Below are 11,263 nucleotides of genomic sequence, written 5' to 3'. Positions count from 1 at the left end.
CTCTGACTGAGGTGGGCTGAGGAGGAAACACTAGCCACATCTTGGGATAGGGCACTGCCGACCGCAGACCTGATTCACGTGGTTCAATCCTGTGGGCTCAAGCTGCCAGCAGTGGAGGGTCCAGGGGGAGGTGGATTCAGAGAAGACAAAGAAACTCGTGCAGAAGAGAAAAACAAACGTCATCACAGGGCTGCCTCTGTCAGCATCAGCCATGGGCTCTGTCACCACCTGGCCTTGGACGGGTGTCCAGCAGGCTCCACAGAGGTTAAAATCCACCAGGCTGGAGGCCAGGAGCAGCCAAAGTGGCTCAGGGCGAGCTTCTGTCTCCCTAACTCTCATCACCTGTGCAGTCTCCGTGGAGCTGAGGACAGAGTGCCACGCCCGTCCCCGCCCCACCGGCTCTTAGCCGGCCTAACAGTGGACTGACCATACCAGCCCGTGCCCGAGCTCACGGCGGGGGGCGTGGAGAGCAGGTACTCTGAGCCAGGAGGCCGTGCCACGCAGGCCACACTTCCTCTGTGCTTCACCGCCAGCCAAGCACACAGGCTGTGTGTGTTTCCTATACCAAGGCCGCCAGCTGCTGGAGTGCAGAACCAGCGCCCAACCTGTTTCTAGAAAATCCGCCCCTGGCTCCCAGCAGTGGGTGTGGAAGGGAGGCACGCATTCATTCAGCGCTGGTTGGTAGCTAGCATGGCGGGGTGTCACAGCACCCTGGGGAGACAGACCTGAATCTGAGTCCTGGCTCTGTCACTCATTTGTGACTCCCTTGGGGAGCTTACTTAGACTCTCTGGGCCTCAGCTCCTTATCTGTGAAAGGGATAATGTTATCTACTTTGAAGAAAGTTGTGAAAGTTAGAGTGATTACAAAGTGTCCGGCACATAGAAAGCGATTCTAAAAGGCAGTCACCTCTACTACAGTGGGCGGATGAATGGAAGCATCTCCTCGTGGGTTCCAGCTTCCGTGCTCACGGGCCCCAGCATTCTCCCGAGTCTTTCCCCCAGCATCATCTCTTCGGCCTAGAAGGCCCTCCCCCTTGGTTCCCCTCATCAGAAGCCTTTCTGTCCTTCAAAGCCCCATCTAAGTGTCACTCCTCCCTGCTGTCACCCACAGGATGTTCCTCGGGGAGACTCTGCCCACACTGAGGACCGGCCACACTGCTTCCCTGCGAAGTAGGTGATGGGTGATTCTTCTTCCATTACTGCTGTAAGATAGTTAAACAGGAATCACAGATTCCATGTTACAGATAGAACAGTAAAAGCCTGAGGTATCAGGTGACTTGCCCAAGGTCACATCCAGCTGCTAAGACAGTCAGTTCTAGAACTCGGGGCTCCTAAACCCAGGGCTCCACTTTCTCCCTCATCCCTGCTGCCTGTGGCTGAGATTCTTGAGATGGAGACACCAGGACTCTGGGACCTTGGCCAGGAAGTCGGCCACAGGTCTCAGCCTGGGCCCAGGACGACTCCAACCTGGGAGGAATCTGCTCTGAAGACAAAGGATGATTCCTGGCAAGGAGAGTCGCTCCTACTTCTGCTCCAGACAAATGGGAAGCTGTCACAGGTTCCATGATAAATCTTTTGGCTAAAGATGATGCTTCACTTTGAGCTTGTTATATGCACAGAGTCTTTGGACATCATACAAGTCAATTACGGAGACCAAGTTCTCAGCACTGAGCAGAGATATTTGCATTGAATGGCTAAAACAGAGCCAGAGCCTCCCAGGGACCTGGTTGGGAAGCTGGTCGACTTCAAGTTTGATGCTGGGGGTGACTGTAGAGTGCTGAGACCTGCCCCAGGAGCCCGGTGGGAAAGGTCCCCCATTCCCATTCTAATGGCCTGCACTCTGTTTGCCCTGAGGCCACCACAAGTCTTCTGGGCAGGATTATTCACAGCCAGGATTATTCTGCCTATTTTATAATCCCCAGCCTCACTCTCAGCTGCCTGGACTTGGGGAAACACCAAGTACAGAGCTGCAAACTGGGCCTTGCTTCCCTAGCCCTGAGTCTCAGAAGCACTTCCCTATACCCTGAGGAGCTCCTTACCTGAGCCTGGAACACCTCCAGGTCAGCTCTCTGCCCCCCAGAACTCCCCAGAACCTCTCACGCATCACAGTTTGCGGAGGCTGGCCCCTGGGAACTGCTCCAGGCCAGCAGATCCAGCTTTCCCTCACTCTCAGACCCTAAGAGAAGCACACGGCTGGTCCTCTGAGGCCAGGAATTTTAAACCTAGTATGTTTGTTGTTCCAAGAGGATCTTTCTCTGGCCTGAGCCTGGCTTTCGGTGCTGCAGAACCAAGGTTTGAGGTCCCATCAAGAACATAGGGGATGTGAGTTTCACTTAACCGCTGCGTGGCTTTGGGCAGGTCTTTAATCTCTCTGGACCGTAATTTCCTCATCTAAACATGTGACAAATGGTCCATCCTAGCTCCAAAATGCTAAGAGTCATTCTCTGGGATTCCAAGAAGGCAGATGGAGATGGCTGGAGCATAAGAGGAGGGGGCTGGGGATGGTAAGAAATAAGGAGGTGAGAGATTAAATGGAGAGGGCAGAGGTCTGAATCACACTTGAATGTCGTGCTAAAAAGCTTAGATTTTATTTTAAAGGTAATGGAGAACCAGGGGAAAATTTTAAGCACGGGAGAAGAGTTGCCAGATTTAGCAAATACCAAACATCTATTTAAATTTAAACTGGGCATCTTGTATTTTATCTGGCAACCCTGCATGGAGTGACAGAGAAAGCTCTCTGGCCACTGAGTGCAGAATGTATTGTAGGGGATAAAATTGGAAGCACAGACCATTGAGGAGGTGATTATATTCCAGGCAATAATTACAAAAGTTAATATTTGTTGAATACTTGTTTTTGCCAGGCACTGTTCTAAGTATTTTGTGTATATAAATTCATTTAATTCTCATAACAAGGTGTGGTATCTAGTATCATTTCCATTTTACAGGTGAGGAGACGGCAGCACAGAGAGGTTAGGTCACTTGTCTAGGTCACACAGCTAGTTAGTGGCAGACTTGAGGTTAGAGTCCAAGGCCCACGTGCTTAACCACCGTGACATACTGCCACCCCTGGCGGCCATGAGAGCCCAAACCCAGGCCCTGTAGTGGGAATTGGGTGACAGTCAGAAGCTGTCTTGAAGCCCCAGCCCCTCGGGTAGGGGTTGGAACACTGTGACTGGCAGAGAAGTGAGAAGGGAGGCTGTACCACAGTGACATATTTTCAGATCACTTGGTATTTTCAAAGCAGGAAGAGGAGCTCAGAAGAAAAAGAACTAGCATCTCTTCAGCATCTACCAAACACCAGGCAGGGAGCACAGCAATCCTCGAGGTGTTTAGGAGGCACAGTCAGCGGGGCGCAGTGGTGAACTGCACATGGAGTGAAGGAGGACTCGATGGTTCTGGTTTGGGGTAGCTGAGGGCCACATTAACCACAGATCACTGGGGACAATGAGCTGAAGGGCATCTGGGCCCCAGGTGTGAGGGACTGGAGAGAAGAGGCACCTAGTCCAGGACATGCTCAACTTATCAGGTACAAGACCATGAGGCATTTGAGGCCCAGAGAGGTTAAGTAACTACGCTGGAGTCACACAGAAGATAGGTGTCAGGGCAAAAACTGGAACAGAAGTCTCTTGACTGTGTCTGGGGTGCCTAGCACAGATAGAGCCCTGGTCTAGGTTCAGAGATGGGGTGGGGATGGAGACACCCCAGGTCACAAGTCGTGACCAGTATTTGGGGGCCACTGTTTGATGCGGGTTCAGGCAGTGCCTACGCGCTCAGCTCTCAGAGCAGACTGTGCCCCTTCAACTCCGAAACGAAAACTGAGGGCAGAGCTGGGCTGAGTTTTAGGCACTGTGAACCAAAACAGTCTCTGCAATGGTTTTCTCCATCTGTAGAAAGAGAAAAATATCTACAGCAAAGTTGTTTTGAAGATTAAATCAGGTTAAATAAAGGGGAAAGCCATGAGCCATGCAATGTAATCTGTGATTGTGCTATTATTCCATTCTTCTGCCTCTGCCGCTACTCCCTCACCCTTTCCCTCCTCCTCCATCTTCCTCTCTCTCCCCCACTCCGCCCTCCCATTTTCTCATCTTTTCTCCCCTCTTTTTAGGCCTTGGGGCAGAGCCTGTTCCAGGGAGTGTCTGCAGATAAGCAGCCTAGAAACAAACGTGCAGCCTCACATCTCCACCAGCCTAGCTCCCTCCTCCTGCCTCTGGCCCTCCACCCCCGACACACACACTCACATGCCACACAGGACAGCCCACTACATCGGAGACCAGTCCAACTGGCCTCCTCTCCAGCTGACCATCAACTCCCCTCCCTGCTTCCACATCCATGGGCCTCCCACGGGGCCCAGGGAGCCCCACCTCCTGTTGCCCAGGGAGAGCGGCCAAAGATGGCAATAGGGACTGCAGGGGCAGCACGAGAGGCCCAGGAGGATGGAGAGGCTCCGGCCCGGACAGCCTGGAAATGCACAAAGCCGATCCCTAGGGACCGAGCGAGAGACTGACGTCAAACCGAGGCTGAAAATATAGTTTGGAAAGTCACGCAGCACAGGGAAAAAATGAGCCACTCTCCCCAGCCAGAGACATGGGTGGTGGGGAAGGGACATGAATCCCAGCTCTTTAGAGGCTCCAAACAGCAGGGGTTGCTAGCCTCTAGACTGCCTGTCGAGAGGTCTCAGGGATTCCCAGTGTCCGATTCAGGGGCCAGGGCACCTGCAACTGCCCACATTCCTGAGAGCAGCCAATGCCCTGAGAACCGAGGGCCACCAAGGGAATCTAGGGGTGGTCCTGGCCGCCTCCCCCACACCCACCCCTGCCCCGGGCATCTCTGGCTAAGCTGCGGTGTGGTGGGTGACACAACCTCCCAGACCACACCCAGAGGCTCCAGAGAGCCAGGGCCAGTGCCTTGGTGTGGAGGTCAAGGTCCATGATGGCACTAAACTGTGACATGCAGCCTGCCCAGGGAGCCCGTCTTCCCACCTCATTTTCTCCACCCACCCGCCCTCACAAGTACATAAGAGTTGCCCCTTTGAATAGGAGAAACTGAGGTCCAGAGCTGTGTTGGGTGGCCTGGTGTCCACCCCACAGGCAGTTCGTGTCAGGGAGGGCCCAGAATCCTCTGCAGTATGAGGCTCTCAGAGACCAGACGTCCCGCTGCCCTCAGATGCCCAGGCATCCCCCTCAGACTGGTGGGAAAGGAGCAGAGGTGCCCCAGGCCTTGAGGGCTGGTCATGGGATTGGGGCTTTCTGGGACAACTAGCAACGGGCCCTCAGGGCCAGCGATGCCAAAGGCAGACATCCCTGCCCCTACCCATCTTGGCTCTCCATAAGTCCCCAAGAATTAAAGTAGTCCCAGGGAAAGTGACAGGGGTTCCCCACCAAAGCAACCGAGGTTACATTTTCACCACGTCGTGGCAACAGAGTCAAAAGAGAATTTGAGTTGTTGTAAGAAAATAAAGAAAATTGGATTCATCTCACCCCTGAGTTGGAGATTCAGATTCTTAGCTTCTACATACTTTCCTATCCCTGTGTCTTGTTCCCTCTTCTGGTCTGCCCCTTCGACCTCTCTTTTTAGCACCCAGCTCTGGTGGTGCCTACTCTCTGAATGCCCCCACCTCATTCCCTGCCCCCAGCAGCCCGACCCTCCAGGACAAACCGCGCTCTCCTCTGAGCTTCTCCACAGATGGGCCTCCTCACACTGCGTCTTAGTGTGTCACACATATGTCTGTCTCCTCCTGCAGGGCTCCTCCAGGGCAAAGAGGTGCCTTGGTCCTCTCTGCAACCTTCAGGGTTCGGCTCAATCCAGCCAGGAGGGCTTGGCTCACGTTCACAGAATCTAATCAAACAGGGTTCATTTGTATGTTATCCTCACAAAGACCCTAAAAAGACAACCAAGGGCTGGAGCCCTAGGCTGGGAGTTGGAGGTGTCGTCAGACTCCCCTTCTCTGGTTGCCGGTCCACAAACCCCTGGACCTCAGGGCTCTGATAATCCTGGGTGGGACTGGGTGGGAAGCAGAGACATTTGCATGAAAACCTAAGTCAGAGCATATCCCTCAGCTCAAAGTCCTGCCCTTGTTCCTCACCTCACTTGGGGTAAAAACCAAAGTCCTTAGCAAAACCCAAAAGCCCTGTGTGATAGGGTCACTGTTATCTCTTACCCTGTCTCATGCTGTGCTCTGCCTCCTTCTTCCTGTTCCAGCCACAGCAGGTCTCCTCCAACACCCACCTCAGGACGTTTGCACCTGCTCTGTCCCATGGCTCAAGTGTCACCTCTAGGGAGGCCTTCCCTGATCAGCCTATCTGAAACCACACACACGCACACATACACACAGTCATGTTCCCTCTACCTCTTCCCTGCTTTCTTCTTATCATTTATCATCAACTGATATCTATATATTTTATTTGTTTGTTTATTATTTCTCTCCCCCACTAGAATGGAGACTCGATCAGAGCAGGAACTTTTATCTGTTTGATTCTCATTCTTCTCCTAGTTGATTCACACTCCTCCCTTTAATATTCTGTAACTTAAATTCTGAGACATAAAGTTACCTACTGTTTTATGTTATGTTATGTTAGATGGTGAGAATGAGAGAGGAAAAAACAGTAAAATATTTGCTCAATAGAAATATACATATAAACATACTGATAAGGAAATCCTGTCCTAGTTTCTACAACTGGCAGAGTATTGATAATTCCCTTCCTCCACTGGATGGTCCTTGTTCCCTTCGCCCTCAGCAAGTACCTCAGTCAGCCATAGTCCTTGCAGGGTCGGGGTGGAGAATGTTGGGGCACATAGCAGACCCTCAAATGGTATTTATTGAATCCATGAGGAAGAGGCTGGTCTACACATACCATAGGAAGTAGAAGGGAGCCCGTCTCTGATTTGTGTAGACAACCAGAATAGATAAACCGACTAAAAAGTTATACTCACAAGATAACTACGTGACTAAAACACCCAGATCGGGGGATATTCTCTTGTCAGCTTTCATTTCCCAAGGTGCTAGGACACATAGTCAGAGAGCTGTCACTCTGGCTGATGGTGCGGACCTACCTGCCTCAGTTTCCCCACATCAGTGGAGGGCTCTTTCAGGCTGGATGGATAGCAGGGCTTAGGCCCTGGGAGGCGGTGTGTGGGAGGGAGATGAAAGGCAGTCCCTCACGCTCCTGCGCACCTCCTTCCGCATCTCCCTCTGGATGGCGTTTTCCAGTGCCCTTATCAGTGCCTCCAACAAGGCCCAGGGGACCCTGGGAGACTGCCACCAGGGTTTCTGCTCGTGCCCTGAGAGCTCTCCACTCTGTCTGCAGGCCCAGAGCACCTACCTCTGCAATGGCTTCTCCTGCAGGCTGTGAGCCTGGGTACTGCTCAGGACAACCAGGTCCAGGCAGGAAAGCCAAGTCCAAACCACAGCTTTCTGAAGGCCCAGCATCAGCCCTCAACCAGCCGTAGGCCCCAGAGAGATGCCTGGACTGGGAGCTCCCTGAGGGCAGGGGAAGAACCTGATGGTTCACTATTAGGTCTCCATCTCCAGCCCTGGGGCCTGGCCCCGAAGAGGCACTTGACACATAGATGCTGAACAGTTGCAAAGGCAGCTAGCAAGACAATGGGTAGTGCTGCTGGGAGGGGGCTGGGAGGGCCCCTGGGGACCAGCCAGATCTCACTTCTGCCCCTTATTGGTTAAGTCACTTGAGTTCTCTGAGTCTCCAATTATGACTCTTTATCTGAAAGGTGAGAATAACAATGTTTGTCTCACCCACTGTTTAAAGGTCGTGATGTGACCCTGTGTGTACCACTGGGCCGGGGGCTGGCAGGAGCACCAAAAATGCTGCAGTGCAGGCAGAGGCAGAACTGCCACTACCACACCTTCATGACACCCTGGTACCACTGCAGAGCTTCCACGGGGGCCTCTTCCACCAAACACTCCTCCTGACGCGTTCACTGATGCCTCCTGCCATGCTGTGTGCCGGCAGGAGCACCCTGTACCAACCAATGAATCAGACCCAGTATGAGATGTATATGAGTTTATTACATGGAATTGGCTTTCATGAGTGTGGGGCCGGCTAAGCAGGTCCAAGGTCTGTGGGGCAGGCAAGCAGGCAGGAAGGGATGATCATGGGCGGGCTGAAACCCACAGGCACCAGCTGAAGCTGTTGGCCACAGGCCTGAGTCCCTCTCAGGGAAGACCCAAGCCTTCTCTGAAAGGGCTTCCAACAGAGTGAGCCAGGTCCCGCTGGGATAATCTCCATAATTTAAAGTCAACTGATTAGGGACTTTAATCACCTGTGCAAAATCCCTTTGCAGCAGCACCTGGGTTAGCGTTTGATTGAATAACTGGGAGATGGGGAGTGTATGCCACAAAATAGCTGCTGCTTCCTTTCTGTTGTCCAACTCCATGAGAGACTAGCACATGGGAATTCTAGCCAAGCCAGGCTACCAGGAAGCCATCACATACCCCATGGGCTTAAATCTGCATAAAGACACGGTAGTTACACTTCTCGTCAACATACAGTCACGGTTTACAAAGCACATTTCAATTCCATTGTCTCACATGATCCTCCTGACAGCTCTCTGAAGGGAACTGAATTATTTTATTTTACTGGTGACTTACCCAGCCTCACACACAGCTGCTAAGTGACAGAGTTGGGACTTGAGCCTCTGTTGACCTGTTTCATTCACATCCTCACCGGAGAGTGAGTCTGATAAGGGGAGGGAGGAGAGAAAAGCTTTGGTTACTGGATGCATTTTAGAGAAGGACAAAGGAATAGAGACCCAGGTTTGCAAGACAACCTTTGCCTACGTTTTGGTTTTGCTGGGGTCCATTCTGGATGATAACAAGATAAGGTGTCACGAGTAGGGGATTTTACTCTCCTGCATATGGTGCTAAAAAGGTACCATTGCTTTCCCCCAATTAAATTGAATCTGTTCCAAGATTCTATCCTACCTGTCCAGAGGGGAATTCAAGGTGCTGTTACTGGCGCTTCCTCTCCACTATCCATCAGAGGGCAGCAAAGGCTCTGGGGTTTCCCACATCACAGCAGCTTCAGGAAAGGGTCCACTGGCCTCTGTGCCCACTACCCACCAGCTACGCTCATGACCAATCCTCATTTGGTCTCTGCTGAGAGTCAACCTTCTCAGGCCACCCTCCTGCCGTTGTCCTCAGCGCCTGCCACCTCCCTGGAGCATGACAATGAACCGTGGCCCCTCCCAACATCCTTGGAGCCCCCATCCCTTGCCCTTTAGCCTGTTATCTTCCACACTTCCCTCCCACCATCTCCCCATACAAGACAATCCAGCGTAATCTCCTCAATGAACCTATATTTTTACAAAACAAAATCCAGGAGATGGTAAGAGTGGTCTTCTAGGTGCCTGACAACTAACTGGTGTTTTTGGCCTTACCACCCCAAAACAGCAGTAACAATGACAAAACTTACTGAACATTTATTGTATACTAATCACTTCACTTCTGTTCCTTCATTTAATCCTGTTAATAAGGTGCTATCATTATTAACCACTTTTACATACAAGCAAAACAGACAGAGGGCTGAAGTCACGTGTCCAAGGTCAGCCCAGCTCACAAGCGCCTCCCAGCATTCTGACTCCAGGGCCTGCGCTCTAACACTGCTCTGTGCTATTGCTCCCTAAAATCGGTATAAGGCAAGGTGGCACAAAAGCCTGCCTGTGATCTTGGGATGGAGGAAGGACAATTAAGTCCTAAAAAAAAATCAAGTCACAAACTAAAATTGCAATAAATTATCCCACCCAGGTGGGTGGGGAGTAGGGAAGGGGAGTAAAGGATTCAGATGCTGGTTCTACTATCTACCAGCTCCCTGACTCATCCTCTTTGAGTGTCAATCTCCTCCATTATCTCCATTATAAAATGAGGATGGTGATCCCAACCGTCCAAGCTTGATGAGAGGACAAAAAGAGAAGAAGTATGTGAGAGCTCTTTGTAAACTCTGAATTCCGTAGATGTTCCACGTTAAGGGCATGGGGCAGAACATGTGCCTCGCCAGCGCCTGGGTGTAATAACCTCAGCCTTGGCAGCCCCAAACGAAGGACAGCCCGGTGCCAAGGTTAGGTCATTGTGCTGGAAGCTAGGAGACCAAGCAAGAAATTCCCTTTGAGACTGAGGCAGAGAGACAGAGAGTTTGCTTTCCTGTGCTAAAGATGCTGGAAAGCGTAGAACTACATTTCCCAGACTTCTTTGCAGCTAGGGCCCACATGTGACCGAGTTCCACTAAGAAAATTCGTACATGAGACTTGGACGGGTTGGGGAGGGGAGGCGTGGAAGTAGAAAGAAGCAGCAGACAGCAGCTGGGCCAGGGAAGGTGAAGCCTCCTGGGTGAGCTGTGGGAGGTTTCCAGAGCCTGCTCCCTGGGTAGAGTGCAGCAGAGCTGTGTCTCCACCAGAGCAGCCCCGTGGGATGCTCGGGGGAATTCTCCTGGCTCTGTGATGCCTTGGCCCTCTCCGAGGTTCTATAAACTACCTAATGTCCTCTTATAAATTCCTTTCTGCTTAAATCAGCCAGAGTGGAATCTGTTCTCCCAGACTGGTATTGGAAGAGATTCCAAGCAAGAAACCCTCGAGGATATGAGAATCTGGGACTGGTTTCTGAACGAGTTGCATTTCCAGACAACAGAGAGCTGGTTAGCATCAGAAGACAGGATTTTAGCGGTGGACGGTTTCCTGGTGAAACAGCTACTGCTATCACTCTGAGGTCTCCACAATAAGGTGTCTGTGGAAGGCAAGGCTTCAGCAACGTGGCAGCTGCTGAGATAAACCTCTAAAATAAACTTTCATTGTGAAAAATTTCAAACCAACACAAAAATAGAGTTGCATGATCAACCCTCATGCACCCAGTTTCTACAGTCATCCCCCTATCATTGTCACTTCAGGAACTTCCTCTGTCCCAATTCACTGGATTGTTCTGAAGCAAATCTAATAGAACATTTCACCCAGAAGTACTTCAGCACTTCTCTAAAAGGTGACTTTTAAAAACATAACTACGATAATATTATCTCACATTTTAGAAGTTAACACTAATTCCTTAATATCGTCAAATATTCAGTCAATGTCTCATACTTCCCCATCGTCTTGCCTTTTGTTTTTTAACAGTTTGTTCAAATCAGGATCCAAATAACTCTATACACTGCAATTAGTTGACACATCTAAGTTTCCTTTAATCTATACATTTCCCTTCCTCTTTCTCTCTCTCTTTTATTTTTTTCTTCCTGTTGAAAAAAATGGGTCATTTGTTCCATAAAAT

The 11,263-nt window shown here is 51.0% G+C and overlaps 1 long non-coding RNA gene across 2 annotated transcripts in view; it reads right to left on the bottom strand.

The window, feature by feature from the left end:
• Positions 1 to 501: 501 nt before the first annotated feature.
• The window catches only part of LOC137219110 (uncharacterized), a 52,130-nt gene continuing 41,368 nt past the window's right edge, over positions 502 to 11,263 (bottom strand). For both annotated transcript variants that reach the window (XR_010940976.1, XR_010940977.1), the window contains 2 exons: positions 8,606 to 8,693; positions 502 to 1,202 (listed from right to left, as the gene is read on the bottom strand). This is a non-coding gene — a long non-coding RNA (uncharacterized lncRNA). The remainder of the gene's footprint in view (positions 1,203 to 8,605; positions 8,694 to 11,263) is intronic.

Source organism: Pseudorca crassidens, chromosome 2, assembly GCF_039906515.1.
Source record: "Pseudorca crassidens isolate mPseCra1 chromosome 2, mPseCra1.hap1, whole genome shotgun sequence".
Classification (NCBI taxonomy): domain Eukaryota; kingdom Metazoa; phylum Chordata; class Mammalia; order Artiodactyla; family Delphinidae; genus Pseudorca; species Pseudorca crassidens.
Note: the sequence above shows the minus strand (reverse complement) of the source record. Positions and strands in the feature narration are given on the sequence as shown.